A 16,706-nucleotide genomic window follows, 5' to 3' on the forward strand; every position below is an offset into this window, starting at 1 on the left:
TGGAATGACTACATAGCTTCTTTTTGGCATATGTACTTTATAGACTGTGTTCAAAGAACTATATAAGAGCAACAGCATGACAGGCAACCCATAAAACATAAAAGGGCTGCTCATATCACCCTGTGTGTCAAGCTAATGTTACCCTCCAGCCATATGCAACCATTATATGTTGCAATCATTAAAAACTGCTATAAAATGCTCTGTAAAGAATAGCCCTGCCTTAGCAAGGGATGGCTTAGATAATCTAAAGGTCCTTCTCTCCATTGCCTGCTACAGTATTATGGGTATATTTATCCTCAGAAATTGAGTCACTGCCTTCTTAAAGTAGCAGGCAAAGCTCTCTAGCTTTTTCTGTCACACCAAAACTAAATGGATTTCAATGTCGTTTCTTCAAAATTGTTAGAAAAATGAAACCATCTGCAGGTGTTAGAAAGCGAGCTTGTTTCAGAAGCTACATCCCTAAATGCAACCTTGGAAAATAGTAATGAAAAAACCTCTACTTTGTATGGCAAGAGGAAATGTATGTGATCACTTAACTAGTAGGTAAAATTTATTGTGGCAGCTATTACAAAACCAGATGTTGGAACACACAGTTTTCATATGGGTATAAAATATTTGAATTTTGTTACGATGTACTGATAATATATATTGCCTCAATCACTCAGGCCTTTCCAAATGAACCCAGTATCATAGACAATAAGGCTTGTAGGGACCCGTGAAAAATCTAGTTGTTACCTCCGTCCTAAGACTGCATATACTGTACCTATGCCTCAGAGGTTTGCATAACTGAGTTTTAAAAGGTTTCCAATGGTAGAGGTCAGTACTACCTTAGAGTTCAGCTACCCTTAGAGTTAGAAGAAGGTTTTTTTAATGTTTAGCTTCTTTCTTAAGCCCATTATTCCTTGTCTGTCTTACACGAACAATGGAAGCAGATCATCCTATCCCTTTTTGTAGCTTTCTGTATAACACTTCAAGACTGCTATCTCACTGCTCAGGTTTTTTTTTCTAGATGAAACATCCCCAACTTTAAGACCTCTAAACCAAACTCTTCCCTATTGGTCTATACTTTTTTTGAAACTTATTTCTTAAAACTGGACACAGGCCTCCAGCTGAGGTTTTATTAATGCTGAGTGGAAGATTACTTCAAATGTCCTACAGACAAGAATTCTCTTTATCCATATTCGCCCTTTTCATAACAGTGCAATCTCGTTGACTCCTATTCAACTTGTGATCTGCAACAAGCCCCAGATACTTCTCTGCAGAACTCTTCCCTACCCAGTTACTCCTTATTCTTTCTTTGTGCAGCTAATCACTCTTGCCTAACTGTAAAATCTTCTACTTATTGGAATGCATCTTATTTCTAGGTCATTTCTTCAGTTTGCCAAGATCATTTTCAGTTCTTCTTCCTTTCAACCTTCCAGGTTTGCATTTGTAATATTAACGCATACAGATTTTTTCACCTAACAAACAAAAATTATGAAAAGTGCCTTAAGACAGACACTCTGAAGACCTAATAAATACTTTCTGCATAGTTTTCTGACCAGTTGTGTCCCCACTCTTTGGTAAATTTCTTTCTTTATATTTACTTAGTTTGCCCATTTAGAGAGTGTCAAAAGTTTCACTAAAGTCATGGCAGCTATTATATATCTCATTGTTTTATTCTAGATGCTTATAAAAAGTTACAAGATTTTTCTGGGAATTGAAGTTCAGCTGACCCCATTACCCCTTCTAGCCTCCTATTTAGATAGTCATGTCTCTGCCTTGGTGGTGCCCAGGGCAAAAATGCATGTAGCTATTTAGTGTCAGGGAATGCCTCTTGTTGCACAGTGTAAATTATGTCCTCCTCTCATGCTGTCATGTCATATAAACATTTCCATCCTCCTGTGATCAGATTACACTGCACAGTTAGTAAAGAATTGGGAAGAGGATATGGTTTTGCACCTTTGGTTCCTCTCTTGGCCACAGTTTTGCAGGCACTAGACTTCTGGTGTAAATCAATTGAAGCGAAACTTCTATCAGACTCTGCTAAGTACATTTGCTTTCGGAGAACTAGAGATAATAGGGATCAGTGCACCATGACCCACACCTGAACTTGAAGTGGACAGTGGTTGAGTAACTTATCAATGTTTCTTTGATCATTTTCTGCTTATTCTCTTCAAACAAAATCACACAGGCATCAGCAATATCTCCATTCAGCAGGATTATTTCATTGCCACAAAACTGTGACTCTTCTTACATCTAGTTGGAAGTCAAGTTTCTCTCCTGTTTTCATTCTCCTGTTACAGGTTTCAGTCTCTGATATCCCTATATAAAGAACAGACATTAAATGAATAATGTCCTTTTGTCTAAGCATCTTGCAGGAAACAACAGATTAGGAGGTAATTAATTCTTGTGATATGCCATGGGTGAAGCCCTGATCCAAATAAAGCTTACAGGAGTTTCACCAGTGGCATGTCAAGGGTCAGAATTTCACCCTGAGCAGATTTTTTTTTTTTTTAATACTGATGACAAAATAAAAATATCGGATTGAATCATTATTCACCAGTTGTCTTAGTGCAAAGACAGCTGTGCACTCCACCCCTCAAAGATTGTCTACAAACTTCCTCCTTCTCAGAGTGGTGCTTGGCAAGTGTCCAGATATCAACATTTTCCCTTTGAAAATTATTGATTATATGGCTCTAACAATTGATAAATCCTCCATTGTTTGAGCCAAACTTTGTCTTTGTTTAGGGGCCAAAAGAAAGATTAGGAAATGTTCTTGTCTTGATTAAAGAAAAATGATAATGTTTAAGCAGGGGGAAACACATAACAGTCAAAAGAATATGTAAGGCATCTGGCTTTCATATTCTACAGTTTAATAAAGCAGATGACTATTTTCTAATGAAAAAAAAAAAACCAAACCACAACAAAACAAAAGATAAATAAGAAAGTGTCTTTACCTACAGCAAAGTATAAGATAAATTAACTAAGTATAATAACCTGACACAGCACATTTATAAGAACAAGTCATTTTCCTGCACCACAACAGCACTATAACAACTCTCTCACTTTGTTTTTAATTTTCTAAGATGACGACAAGATTATCTGCTGGGGGTTTTTTTGACCACAGTAGAGGTAGGGGGTTCTCAGGACTCTATGAAGTTAATTTTACAGCTTCTGTTTTCCTTTGGGTTTTTTTACCCTTCTCGTCTCATTCAGCAAATTGTGGATGGGAGCACAAGGACCGCTGCATCAGGAAGTGTCAGCTCTGAGACTGGATGTTTCCAAGCACCATATGCACCATCCCAGCTACGGAGTACATTAACAAGTAACCAAGTGCACTGCACTGTCCTAGTTTTAGGGGTCTGCTCTGAAGTTTTGAGAATATAATCCCTTTTCTGATTTTGAATTGTTTTGTTAATGTCTGCAAAGCAGAAATGCAGATTTTTGCACAGGGACTATTATATTTTGTGTACAATAGCTAAACAAGTGCACAATGAGACTAACTTTAATGGCATCTTTCTTCTGGTGCTGCCATCATTCACCATGGTAGTGTTGTAGACGAATAATGATGATGCAGATGATGATATAGCTACTCAGAAGTTATGCTGAAGTGGCAAACAGAAATTCATTTTCTAAAACCTGATGTGAAAAGGATAGGATTGTTTTTCCTCCATCATTTGCTCTTTCTTTGCCATCTATCTGGATAGCTTCCATTTCTTTCCAGTCTTTTCTTGATGTATTTCTTGCACTTATACTTATTTGGTCCTATATTAAAAAAGAATATATTTAAAGTAGAGGTGATGTAAGTGCCAGTGCTTAATTTCTGTTAACAAGCTGCCATATGAAATGGTAGAAAACTTCGGAGACAGCACAACAGAGATGACTCCTGGAAAAGTCTGGAGCATCTACTTTAGTGTGTCACTTGAGATTCAGTGTCAAACAAAAAATATGAGGTTCTAAAATGTGACAGTATTCATTACTGAAACTTGTGAGTGTCTTTTCCATCAAATTTTGATTCCTCTGTTTTGATGTTATGTACAGAAAAGATAAATTGTCAAGATATTTTGGACAACCATATTTGTGGTTAGATATTCATACGATAGGTTATAATTTACCCACATATTAGTAGTGTTGGCCCTAAACATCTAATCTATAATAAAGGTGTATTTAAGGAACTTCCACAAGCAGAAACTAGATCTATCTATAACCTAGAAAACATGTACTTTTAATGGCGCAGTCATCAGTGTCTCCTTGACACACCCATCTGACATACTTTACCTAACAGCAGCTCTCACTCATATGAGTTTCAAGGATTGATGAGCCTCTAGCCATGGCAGAGGAAGAATTTAGTTCTGGAGATTCTGTACTAATCAAGATCAGATATAAGAGATTGAGGTAGACCAGCTGAGCTTAGGATGGGTTAACAGTGCCACCACAGAGAGCACAAATTGTAAACAGGCTTTCTCTCCAGCTACTGTTTGTGAGGGACCTCAAGAAAGGACAAAGATGACTGTATGTACTAGTTTCTTCACTCATGGCAGTCAGTGGAAATCCTGAAGTCGTCTAGTCACACCTGGGAAAAGTAATGGGGAAGAAGATCTGATGTTGAAGCAATAAGCCCTTTCCTAGGAAATGACAGAGTATAACTTGCTTAAGGAACAAGCAGAAACTGCAGGCAAGGGTGAGGGTCCATAGACTAGTGATGACAAAAGAGTTGTTCCACTCCTTTTCGAAGATGCCTGCACTCAAGGTCCAGCCTGCAAACCTCACTGTTCCATTTCCTTAGTCATGCAGTGATGTAATGGCTCAGATAAAAATGGAAGGATGGGGTGGCAGGGTGTTTTGGGGGAAAAAAAACCCTGGCCACACAGAAGGGAAGGTAGAAGCTGGAAAATGCAGCAAAGTTAAGACCTTGAGCAGTTCCACGCATCTTGTACCCTGTCTCGCCTGGAAAATCTTGGCCGTCACCTCACATTCCAATAATTCCTGCACTCCTGTAGCCACCTTCCCCTTCAGCCAGGGAGAGATTTCAACTGACCTTAAATCCCATACAGACTATTAATAGAGAAGATATCAATCATCACAATGAGTTGATAACGGTAGCTGGTATAACCACTGGCCTCAAAGAAAGAAGGATACATGACAGTCCTGGAGACAACCACCCAAGCCAAAGCTCCAGGCAGAAAACTCTTAACATAAAAACTGCTACAAAGTGTATTCAGAGGGGATTTAGGGACACTGCAGGATTAGTGTTCCTCTTTCCTGAAGAAAAAGGTGGATTTAGGGAGTCAGGAACCTTGGAAATGGTGGCTTCTACTATATCATGGTGGCTCTATGTGTGGGAAGAAGTCACCATGCTCTTTGTCTGGTGATAATTTCCTAATTAAGACTCATATTGCTTGGTCTAGCCAAGCTGTATTGAGTACAGGGAGAAGGAGAGAAATTGATTTGGAGAGGGAGAAAAATTGATTTGAAGCAATCTTTCTTGTTCTCTGTTTTCTTTGTTCATTAAAAGGATACTGTGAATGCAACAGTCACTGCCAAAGAAGTGATCCATGAGCTCCTGAAGAGCATAACAAATGCTATCTGTCATGGTGGGACATAGACTTTACACAGCATGAAAGGTCCTTAGCCTTTGCTACTGTGTGCAGTTTTACAAATGATGCAAAGATAAAAATAACTGATATAAACAAAAAATCAAAGAAAGTGTTACTAGGATACCAATCATTCAGAGGAGAACAAATCAGAACTCGATGGGTCTGTAGGTAATGATAATTACAGTGCTGCATAAACATGTGAAGTAAGCTACCAGTGATTCTTCCATTTGTCAGCAGAAGACAGGCTGGAATGCCTGGCTCCAAAAGAAAATATGTTTTAATTTAGATTGGTTTATTGTAGACTTTTCACTGCTATACGTGTCCAAAATACAATCCTTCTCCAGGGAAGGAGGACTCCACAGCTTTTATTAATGAGTTTGCTCAAGTGGCTTCATAGCTAGGATTTTGTCCAATCAGATAAGAATCTGCTTTGCTGCCAATGAAACTCATTTCTTCTTGTTCTACCAACTCCCAGCGGACCACCACCTTCTCTGCGACAAACAGCAGCCTGCTGGTTTGCCCCTTGTCATTGCCCTCTAAAAGGCAGCTCCATTTCTGCCAGCTTTCTTTATATATATTCTTATCACTTTTCTTGATTCCTTCTGGATTCTCTCTAATTTGCCTATCTTTTTAAGTATGACTAGAGCTAGAAACAGGACTTCTGCTGAAAATTTCTAACCCTCACTTCTTACACATGGTCTAGCTCTGAATACATTTCCAAAGTCAGACTTGTATATTTTTTTTTGTAATAGCATCATGTTATTAATTAATTGAATTTGAAATTTACCATAACTTGGATTTTCTTTTTTTTTTTTTTCTGCAGTACTCCTGATAATATTGCATTTATTTCCTATTGTGTAAATGTTTATTTGATTTCCCCTTCCCAAGTGCAATGCTTTAGATAAGTTTTTACTGAACTCCATTTCATTTGTTTCAGAGTGAAGACTATTTTGAATTCAGATCCTGGTTTCTGAAGCACCTGGCAGCCCCCCCGTCCCCCCCAATTCTTCACTGTCACCTGTAAATTTTGTAGGTGTGTACTTCTTTGTTCCACCCCCATATCATCCATATCAAGCAGGAACTGGATATACAAGATCTTCCAATGAGATCCCGCTTGGAACAGCCACTCTGTGTGTCACATTTTTTGTGTGCGCTCTTTTAGATAGCAATTTTTCTTGCACTTAACCAGGTAACATTTTCGGTTAGTCTCCAGCTTGTCCATAAGAACATCTCAAAGGGTCATGACAGAACCCTTGCTAAAATAAAGATACGGCCTACCGAATGCTATGAATGTGAGTTATCTGGGGAAAGAAGGAAATCAATCTGACTTAATGTGATTTGGTTTTACTTTTTAACACCTTCTTATCCTCAAAGTGCTTGTAAGCGTATTGCACACTCAGTTGTTGGAGTCTCTTTCTGCATGTCAAAGGCAGGTTGACTGTCCTATAATTCATTTTCCCCCTTTAACACACAGGTATTATATTTATTTTTTATATTATATTTATTCCCTTCCTGTCCCTCAGGTCCACCCTGTACCTACTTCCAGATAACTACTAATGGCTCAGACATTACAGTGTCTAATTCCTTCAGTACTTTTGGATGAATGTGGTCAGGCCTTGAATATCACAAACTTAGATAAGCATTTCTAACTGTTTCCTCTCTGCTCTGGCCTGCCCCCTCATTCTTCTGTTTAAACGGATTTTATTAGGTGTTGGTCACAACTGACTTCAGTGGAGACTGAAACAACAAAGGGATTTAATATTTTGGCCTCTTTTGTGCTGTATGTTGTTTGCTCTCTCTGTTATATAGCTGTATTTCTTTTGTCATGTTCTGGTAACATTTTCTGGTCACCTTTTATGCCTCTTGCTATTTGTAACTCCTTGTGTGCCCAAATGTTTTGCTTTATCCTTCCATATTATATAGTCAGTCATAGAGAGGTGTCCTGGTTTTCCAGGATTTCTATGAGGCTTTGATTTTCAGGTGCCTAAAGAACACCTTAGAGTACCACATCAATCTGCAACTGTGCATTCTCTTTCCTTTGTACCTGTCAGCTTAATGTAGAACCTTTAATATGTATTTTTTTCAGTATCTGTCAGTGGTCCCCTACTCTTTTATCCTTTCAATTACCTTCTCAAGAGGCCTCCATCACAGCTTATGAATTTTTAGAAGCCTGTCTTTTTTGTAATTCACCCTTAATAGTGAGGCTTTTCTTAAAATAGAGGTCTGTCATTTCATACTTGCTTTCACCCAGATTACCTTCCACCTTCTCAAGAAACCTCTCTATTAGCTGAATCAAATCAAGTTTCACTGTGTCCCCAAATATCATCCTCCTCACCCCCTCATCTTCCGAGAAAAAGCCTTCCCTCAGTATGTTCCAAGATCCTGACAACTGCTTGTGTCCTCCTCTACTGCTCTTCAGTAGATTTTATGTTATCTGAAGTGCTTGTAGGGGCAAGGCCAGCTCTTGAACATCTCTGTGAGTGGCTCAAGCAGAAAGACCCGCATGTATTTCTTCTTTTTCATGATTTAGTTTTCTCCAAAAGACCTCCAACTAGACATCCATCTCGTTCTTTCTTTATTTCCACCCTAAGGCAATCATGAAGCCAGATTCTTAGCTCTCCCTGAAGTGGAAAGCAAGTATGCATGTCTAAATGCCCTGTCCTGTCTATTCTACTAGAAAAAGCTGTATCTGTGTCCATACTCCAGGTCCCCGATGTGTTGTGTCAGGACTTCATGGCACCTATTATGTTATGGTTTTGTGCATAAGAAGACTGAGTTTTCCCGTTTATTCAACATATTACTGATATTTGCATATAGCTATTTTGAATATTCAGCTGTTTTCCCTGTTATTCTTCCTCTGGTCTTTCTTGTGCTTTTTTGCTAACAGTTTCCCTATGGTGACTGTTAACAAAGTACTAATTACTGCCAAGAAAAGGGTATAGTGGTGGCTTTGTGATGTAGATACTGGTCAGCCAGGAACTTGACTGAGACTCCAAAATTACTGTAATTCCCATCTATCTCTGGACAGACTCCAGATAGTAACAGCTTTCAGTCTCTGCCAACCTGGTTTGGAGCAGTTTGCCTGTGTGTGATTTTTCATGTCTGTCAGCCAAATCAGGGAGCCAGTGCAAAAATCTAGTACTTAGAGGGTGTTTGATACTCGTGGGAGCTGTCTGGGTCAGGAAACCAATGACTGGTTTCTAACAGATCGGGAAAGAAAAAAGAAAAGGATAGAATTAATATGTCTAGCATTTTAGTTACAAATACAATTGTAATTAAATTCAAATTACCAATGTAAATTAAAAAGATTTTATTTTGTGTAAGTGTTCCCTGACAGTCTTAATAAAGATTAAAGCTGATCTGGAATTGCTCATACAAAACGTGAGAAGGAGCTGCAGCCTCTCCTGACGTGTGACATGGTTCTCAATGAAGTGTCAGGTTGTTGGTTTTACAGAGGAGGCAATGTGAAGCCTAGGTGGGAAATCACAGCTGGAGAAGCTGTTACTGAGATGTCCTTCACTTCCCTCAGGTGTAAGTCCTCGATCAGAGAGTAACACAAAAAGCATTGAAAAATGATGAACCATTTCAAAGCATTAACAACAGATCCCTTAAAGATCTGCCCCTGGACACATTTATATACACACATAGCTTTCCCCTGTATACCCTAGACATACTTTATTATTTCATTCAGCATAATTAATAATTAATATGCTGTAATTAATAACATAATTCATAACAAGGAAGATTATAAAGCTCATCAGAAACGTTGTTAGTTGTTACAAATGGCAAATAGGTGACAAAACTGAAAGCCCTACTTGTAATTTGTGTGAGTTACTTTCTGACTGGATTTTATATGTGTACCAACATCTCTCTTCCTGATTATTGGGAATGTTTGTGCATTTTCAGATAAAGACAGATTTGTGCTTATCTACTACTTTACAGATGTTGCAAGGAGACGAGTAGGGAGCCCATCCTGGAACAGACAGCTAGAATGTTCTGAGCTACATGTTCAGAAGACAAATGAGTGAGAAGTCCTGGTGTTTTCATTTAATACAGCAGGTCAGTCATAACCATGCACAAGTACCGTTACGAACTATGACCAATAATAATCCAAATTTACCAAGTGTAAGAGAAAAGCCAGTATAATCACTCTGTTCAACAAAACTCTTCCACTAAACTCAACTTCTCAAATATCTCAAATCTATAAAAAACCCTTGCAAAAATCTTGGGATCTAGTGGGACATAGCAAACAGTAGTCATGAGCCCTTTACTAAGAACAACCTGTCCTAAGCCTGTAGCTAGGCATATCCAGAAACCATTAGCTTTTGAATTACAGCTTATCTCAACTACTGGGTAAAAGCACAGGGACTAGTTTTTTAGATACTTGTGGCAAGGCCAAAATCATAAGATACCTCATATCCAAGCCTTGAACAGCACCTGGATAGAAGTGGGAAACTAGCACTGTTTACAGAGCCATGTGTTCTTTGTACACACAAGTACTGAGTGCTAAAAATTGATAATTGAGACTTTAAATGGAACAGGGGGACTTCTTAAACATCTGAGAAGCTGTCCAAACCAGCTGATCTACCCCAGAGACTGGGCAAATCAGAGCAGGATGCAAGATACATGCCTTTAGTGAATGCACTTTTTTTTTTCCCCTCCAGCATTTTATTCAAGCTAATGTCTAATTAGAGCTGAGAACTTGGTGTGCTTTTTGCTGCTGCTATGACAGTTCCTAAAAGCAGTTCGTGGACGTCAATTGTGTGTGGTAGTTATGCACTAAGCTCCCCAGCTACTGAAGGAGAAGAGAGGGACAACAAGAGCTCTGTTTTATTATTGCACAGTACAGATAATGATACACTAACCATATCAAAAGGAGCTTTGTAATTATTGGCTCAGGAGCTCTTGTGGTTATTTTACATTTAACCCACATACCAATTTGGTGTCTGCTGGCACATGGTGGCCATATGGAGGGCAGAAAGCATTACTGCCTACCACAGGAGAATATAATCTGGAGAGCAGAGGCATTTTCATGTGTTGAACAAAGTTCCACCCACGTCATAAACTGGTCATTCTGCCACATCGTAAGTTGCAGAAAAAAAATCACATAAATCTTCACAGAGACTCTACAGGACTTCAGTCAGAGACTCTGTCTTTTGTGTAGTCCATGAATGCACTGTTGATGCTTTAGAATAACAAGTAATAGTCATATACCTTCTACCAATACATTTTGTCATGTAATACTACTATACACTGTTGGAGCAGTGTTGATAGGCACGCAAACTACTTCCCTGCTATGAAAAATATTAATGAGACAAATTATTGCCTGATGAAGATTGGCAAAGAAAACCATAGAAATTTATGCAAATGAGAATCCATAGGGGGTTTTTGCAATTGCATCTTTTCACCTGTTCACTTTTGGGGACTAAAGTTTTAAAATGTCTGAAGAAGTTACATATATATATATATGCGCAACTTTGTGTTGATTATTCTACATTATCATACACAAAAATATTTCTGTGGACAAAACAGACCTGTCTATCCACCTACATAAGTGTGCTTGTATTTATGTATATATGTATGTTCCTCTGCCTGTGTGTTTGTTGGGAAGGGATGCTGCAGAACTTGTATCCAGGTCCTACATGCTTACGAACATTTTGGGCGAGTTTTATGTTTGCTTTTCTGAGTGGGCACTGAAAAGTAGACCCAAAAAAATGGTTTGAAATGAAATTCTCAGCTGTCTCACTGGTCTTGTACTACATTATAGCATAAACGACAAGGGAACTTAAACACATGGAAAGGGGGGATTTTGTTTGCATTGCCTAAACAAATATATATATTTTTAATAGTATAAAAATAGGTGGAACAGGAAGATAGGCAGGACTAATGTAGAAGAAAAACATGTTTGTGCCCAGTTCACCGGAGAGATTGTTAAAGAACATTTTATCATAATGAAAATATTAGCCTTGGAATGCCAGCAAGATCAATGTCAATTTAAGTTGCCTGTCGTTTCTCCTTCTAGTCACTAAAGTTAGACTTGTCCTAGAGTTATTGTGACTAGCTTATTTTTTTTATTTCAGAAAATGTTCTCTTTCATTCACGAATCAATAGCTCTTTGCTAGTCCTGGCTTTGCTCCTTGCTCTTCTCCGTCAGCCCTTGCTAAGGGCTGTTGCTAAGGGCCAGAGGAAGCATCCTATTGCATTCGGCTGAGAAATCGTGGAGGAAAAGCACACCACATTTCTGTGAGGTGCCAGTGAAGCACTTTTCCCACTGCTGTCTTGCAATGAAGGAAATATGATTCCAGCTGGAACAAGCTGCTCATGATTAGGACCCCCATGTGTTTCAGAATTTTGACAGGTTACTCCTAAACTCATAAAATTAGCAGAGTGCCATGGTGGGATCTAGAAAGCAACATTTTTCTTACCATACGGGACTCCAGGCAATCAGTTTCAAAAGGAAACTTTTATAGTTTCCCTCCGTCTCTAAATGAAGTTGACAGAAATCTTCCTGTGGATTTCAATGAGAAAAAAAATCCTTCAGACAAACAGCTTGTAACTCCTTTATTTGAAAGCAGCTGAGTATGACATATATAAATTTGCTAAAATTTTTATAGACAACAAACTAATAAATCTATTGAGATTCTTCATTTAATGATAGCGAATTTGGCTGGAGGAAACAGAAGCCTTCAGATCCATGGAATATATATATATACCTTGTTTAGTTTCTGATGCATTTAATTTTAAATATACTGTTCAGTTATTCAGATTATTTATTAAAATACATTTCATGATGTGTTTTACAGCTAGCTTTCACAAAATCATATATTTAAAAAAAAAAAGACATACTCTATTTGTGGCTTACTATGCCTAGGAAGTCCTGTGCACTATTCTTTCAAGTGACTATATTAATAAAGTGATCACTGCATCAATCAGTGTTTTTACAAGAGTTAATTACCCTTCAGCACAGAAGAAATACAGGTCTTTTGGGGAGGTGCATGCAGGGGAACCTGTGCTATCCAGGTTTCTCATGCACACGAGCTTCTGATCTAACAGCCTGCTCTATCGAGGTCACACACACGTTGATAAGGAACCACAGCCAGGGTTATATGATCAACATAAACATGAATAAATAATCCAATCGCGTCAGGCAAGACCGTTTGGTCGCATCTGCGCTACCCCATCCAAAGACTGAACATTTTGTGTGTATGCCTACTGCCTGTAGGTTACAGTGCTAATGAGCCTATCTTGTCTCCTCTGAACAATCTGTGCTGGAGTTGGAATAAATTTCCTGTGGTTCATCAGGAGAACTGGCAAGCAAACAAGGCTGATAGATGTAGTTCAGACTTGTGAGGATTTCCTGGTAAGATTGTTTTTTCCCTGTTCAACCAATTATGAAAGTAATGGTAGATAATGAATACCCATTTCCCTTTGTTTGCTGTTGCAAAAGTTTGGCATTCACTGATGTTTCCTGGTGGTGTAGAAAGCCAGAGGAGTAATGGGTTGCCGTAATGGTTTGGCCTGAAGATTATTCCTGTGGGCCTAGCAGATGGTGATTTGAATGATGTGTCCTGCAAGGTGAAAGCCATAAATCAGACCCGAGCAGAGGTGGAAGTCTGAATGATCGTTAATGTTCTGAACGTAAGGTGCCAAACTTGGTTTCACCTCTTCAAGATTTGGACAGGACAAAGATCCTTTTTCTTCTTCAGAATAAGGAAATAGTGGAAACGGAAACTTTTGAACTGTGTTCTTCAGAAATTCCCAGGAGGTGCGATGAGTGCACTTCCTCTGTCAAGACTGGTATGAGAAGCCATAGTGTTCCAGAGGATGTACAGATAGCCTCTGAAGGCTGGTTATATGATTCTTATTTCAGTGGGATTCCAAGTCATCATACCCAGCCTGTCACCTCTGAGACAGAAACTGCTGTTTTAAATATTATCAAGGAGCTGGGAACCTCCTGGAGTAGCCAGGCTGCATCCAGGATGAACATCGAAGCTGCCAAGTGTTTGGCACAGCAACAGTCTCCGAGGGAGCTAGAACGGGAATGACCCAGAAAAGCCCACAGCCCTGGGATTCATCCAGAAGTGTAGCATCTCTCCCATCCCCCAGCTAACTAAAGCCTTTCCATTAGAGCAGGTCTTTCTTAACCAAATGCCTCTGATAATTTGTGATGTACTTGTTTAAGAAGACTGAGGAAAGGGCTTTCTGCTGGAGATTCAGTTTCTTTTCCCTAAATAACCATATCTTTCCCAAACTCATGCTTTGATGTAGATAGTAGAAATGAAAGAAATGTGGTAGAGATATTCTCTATCAAGCAAGTGTTTGCTGGATATTTCTAAGCCAAATATTATTTTCTAAAATACTTGTAAATAGTAGTTACTACCTAGGATTTTATTGTCTTGGATGGTTAGCAACTAAGTTTCAATTAATATTTGTGCTTGTGCCTTGAGGGATGAGCTATGTATGAGACCCTAAAAATGAAGAAGAAAAAAGAAGGGATTTACCAGGCAAATGGTTTGGAGGAAGATAAGAAAAACTGTCACACAACACAGCTGTTACACATGTTTTTTTCCACCACCCTCTATCTTCTTTGGTTATTCAGTATGTAAGAAGAGTTTTCCTTTCCCAAATGCTTACCAAACTTCCCTGCAAGACTAGTATCTGCAAATGGCACCACTTTTGAATCTTTACATAAAAAGGCCCAGAGAAAATGTATGTACAGGAAGGAGGAGGTGACTTTAATATTCTTTGCACTCTCAGCTAGTCTGCAGTTGCCAGTTGCATTACTGGCATTTATTCATTAAGTTTTGCCACGTGAATTTTTTTCCTCAGCCTTGAAGGTCACCAACTGTGATTTTCTAGACTTGAGAAAAAGTTTCAGTCAAATATGGAGGCCAGAGACAGACGGCCACTGGAGAAATGGCAGCGATGGTGTAAGACTTTACAGCTTTCACTACAGGAATGGTCTAAGCAAGTGCTTCTCTACATCACTGTGAAAGCAACTGTGTTAGTTTGAACTACCAATGCAAGGCAGATAGAAGAAGCAGGTGACTTCATAACTGCCCCAGCCATTTCTGCAAGTGTTTGACTACAACCTGAATAGTTCTTATTCTACTTATTTGCCTTCTTTTCACATTGTTGCAGCCAGAAGATTAAGAACCTTTTTAGGACAGGTTTGAATTCAGTGAGACTACTTACATAAGTAGCTGTTCACCACTTCGAGTATTATGATCCTTGGTTTCCATTTCTAGGACACATCATTCAAGAAAGTTGGGCCTGTTATGTCAACAACCTCTTGGTTTCTACATCTCAGACCTGGTCCTGCAGAGTCTGCCAATGAGCTTCAGCACAATCCCTATTAAAGTTGTTATTATAAACAGATAAAATCATGGCTTGTAGTGAATGGTTCAGAATTTGGTCATTTATTTATCTCTGGCTGATTTTCCTGTATCAGGGATTTCTACTGCCCTAAAAATGAAAGGTTAAATTCCTTCAAGCCTTTGTCCTAGATACCACCGTATCACTTTATTTGGACTCTATAAAGGATCATATGAAAACGCCATTCCAGTGATTCTCCCTTGCAGGATTTTTTTCTGAATGACTCCAAAGTAAAGCTTGGTGGGAATTTTCCCACAATATATTTGTTTGTATCCAAAAATGCTGACTTGCTGAAACGGAACCTTTTTGTGGGAAAGTATTTGTTCCAGTAAGAGGGCTTCTCAGATTCAGAAGTGAATTTCTGGAAAAAAAAAAAAAAAAAAAAAAGAAAGACAAACTTTCCCTTCTTTTCCTCAAAATAGATGGCTGCTCAGTGTTCAGGCGTTCCCTGGGGGATATGGGCAAGAGAGGTTTAACTCCCATTGATTCAGTATGTTAGCCTGTTTCTGGGCCAGCTATGCAAAGCCGAACAGCTACAGACAAAGTTAAAGGCAGTATTCTCACTGGGTTCTGTCTTTTATGCCCATTTCAGCATTGTTTCAGGAAGGTCCTAATTTCATTTTAATGCACAACAAAAGCAAATTTTGAAATTTCTATTGTTTTCCAAATGACTAATGTTTTGCAGATACTCTTACAGTAACCCAGCAGTGATCACCTTGCAGATCCATTTGTATCTTCTTAAAAATGCAGAGACAGAGTCACTCCATTTGGGATCTATAACATACGGAGTCCTTCTGAATCTTTGTGGGCTTTTACGGGTTGATTCTTGCAAATTTCTAAATTATGAGATGTTATGAGCGAACTTGCATTAGCTATTTAACTAATGGAGCTGCTCATACAGCTGATGCCTGCACATTACAAATCGATAAAGTTTTATTAAAGCAAACAGAAAGATTTCCACTGGACTTGAATGAAAGTTTGTTACATTATGTCCTTGTATCCTAAAGTTTTAATCTGACACTTGATCTTGCCTTATTCTGTGATGTTCAGATTCTACCAAAATTATATTTATATCAATCACCTCTCAAATTACAGAAGGAGGTATCGACTCTGTCACTTTTTAGAGAGACGGTGAAAAGTCAGGAAACCCAGATTCTTTTCTCTGACTTAAAACTGACTTGCTTAGACTATCTATCATTACTTATTAACTTTAGCAATTAATTCTGTGATTCTAAGATGCAAGGAAATATAAGCACGAGGAAATACAAACATTTTGGTAAAATACTGCATTACAGTGCTCATAACCTTAATTTACTCAATGGCAATATCACAATTAGGACATTATAACGCAGTTTTAATGTGCATTTATTATAGTAATGAAGCACAAAATTACACAGATACAACACAAATCATATTTAATCAAAGGCAATCTCAGATAATAACCAACTAAGAATTATATGCCACTGAGTTTATATGCATCATTTTTCTTTTATCAATAAGTAGTGCTACAAATTGTCATAAAATAAATTGTTTACATTTGTTTTAAAATGTTCTATAATACTGATTGATGCTTTTGACTGAGTCTTTACTTATTGTATGAATACCATAAAAGTTCTCCAAATAATGAGATAATTAATTTTCCATCCTGCATAATACCAGTTTCAAATTAGATTTAAATACTAATTCTTATAAAGTACTAATTGTTTCAAAATGGAAAAAACCCCAAACCAAAACACAGACAAAAAAAATTTA

General features: G+C 38.3%; 1 long non-coding RNA gene across 1 annotated transcript; it reads right to left on the reverse strand.

The window, feature by feature from the left end:
* Window positions 1–1,630: 1,630 nt before the first annotated feature.
* Window positions 1,631–12,776, reverse strand: LOC113476719. Its single transcript, XR_003397769.1, has 3 exons — window positions 12,535–12,776; window positions 12,005–12,087; window positions 1,631–2,304 (listed from the first exon to the last, which is right to left on the reverse strand). It is a non-coding gene; the product is annotated as an uncharacterized LOC113476719 (long non-coding RNA).
* Window positions 12,777–16,706: the final 3,930 nt, after the last annotated feature.

Source organism: Athene cunicularia (genome assembly GCF_003259725.1).
Source record: "Athene cunicularia isolate RWA chromosome 2 unlocalized genomic scaffold, athCun1 chr2_part1, whole genome shotgun sequence".
NCBI classification, from domain to species: domain Eukaryota; kingdom Metazoa; phylum Chordata; class Aves; order Strigiformes; family Strigidae; genus Athene; species Athene cunicularia.